This window comes from Vigna umbellata, chromosome 7 (assembly GCF_029865625.1).
Source record: "Vigna umbellata cultivar VRB3 chromosome 7, Vumbellata_1.0, whole genome shotgun sequence".
NCBI classification, from domain to species: Eukaryota; Viridiplantae; Streptophyta; class Magnoliopsida; order Fabales; family Fabaceae; genus Vigna; species Vigna umbellata.
The window spans coordinates 33,710,560-33,712,323 of NC_142171.1; positions in this window are offsets into that span (position 1 = coordinate 33,710,560).

Below are 1,764 nucleotides of genomic sequence, written 5' to 3' on the forward strand. Positions count from 1 at the left end.
ACTTAGAAACTAGCTTGAAATCATGCATTTTGTTTATATTTTCAGAAATAAGAGAGCTGGACAGGTTTATGCTTGATTTAGTGTTTTTGTGCAGGTTTTGAGGTGAATTTGGTGAAAGAAGTGAAGAATAAGAGAGAGGACATTAGAAAAGACAAGAAAGAGTGCAAAAAGGAGAAGTCGAAGGCACCGCTCAGCGGCAAACTACCGCTGAGCGGCACTCAAGAGGTGACGTTGGAACCGCTGAGGGGCAAATGGCCGCTGAGGGGAAGAAAGAAGACGCGTAACCACCGCTGAGCGGTAAATACGCTGAGCGGCACTTTTTGGGCTTGGACTTTTGTAATCTTTTGTAACTCTAGATTAGTATATAAGGGCTTGCACGTCCTAGTTAGGATCTTTGGCAGAAACGAGGCAAACACTCTCTCTTTCACCCCTTTGAAGGAGGATCTTGGATGCTCAGGCTACCTCTTCACTTTATTGGGTTTATTCTTTCATACTTTCATTGTTATTCATCTAGCACTACAAAAAAGTAGGGCATTACCGAAGGCCAGAAGCCCTCGGAAAATGCCAAAAGCCGTCGATAATGGATGTTTACCGAAGGCCTATCGACGGCCAAAAATCCTTCGGTAAATCCCTTGTCGCTAACCATTACCGAGGGCTTCTGCCCTTCGGTAATTACCGAGGGTCAGAAGCCTTCGGTAATTACCGAAGGGCGAAAGCCCTCGGTAATTACCGAAGGGCGAAAGCCTTCGGTAATTACCGAAGGGCGAAAGCCTTCGGTAATTTCCGAAGGGCAGAAGCCCTCGGTAATGAGCATTCGAGGGTATTTACCGAAGGGCGGAAGCCTTCGGTAATGGCCAGACGAGGGCATTTACCGAAGGGCAAAAGCCTTCGGTAAAATGCAGAGCAGGTTTTAGAGAAATGGTTTTCCCTCTGCAACCCAGACCTGTATAACAAATTTAATTTACAAACAAACCTGCATAACAATTTTCAAACACATACAAACATGCATAATGTGCATCTCAAAGATCAATCAATGATCAATATCCATGGCACATCAAATAATCCACAGGACATCCATTAATATATAAATAATGTATTTATAGTTCAAACATAAAACAATGTAACACAAGGATGTTGTAACATCCAAAGTCTGTAAGTACATCTAACATTGAAATGATATCAACTCAAAATGTTCTAATATCCAAATGTTTGTCTAACAAGTAATAAGAAAATGAAACCTAATAATGTACATAACTATCATCAGAATGATTTTCATCATCCTGCTCCTCTATTGATGGCTGGACTGGTGTGGGTTGGACTGATGAGGGTTGGACTGATGAGGGTTGGACTGAAGTGGGCTGCTGAGTGGCAGCAGGTGATGAGGTTTGTGATTGCACGTGATCAAACCAGAGAAGCAAATTTGATGCAGATTTGTGATTACAGAATCATGTGTGGACTGATTTAGCACATATAATCAAGGCTAGACATTGTGTGATTGCCTTATATGATTCATCTATGGCTACACATGCACTGGAACTCAAATTAAACGAAAAATTTATACCAGAACAGATTCAAACGCATGCTGACAGAAGTTAAAACTGCACATAGGCACATGACATTGGACAAAACTAGAAAATGACTTTGAAAGCTGGAATGAACTCATACAAACAATTTTCACCGTTTAAAATGATCAACAAACTTTAAGGAAAAGCAAATGCATGATTACAGCACTCACAGACACGAATTAAACCAAAACAGAATAAA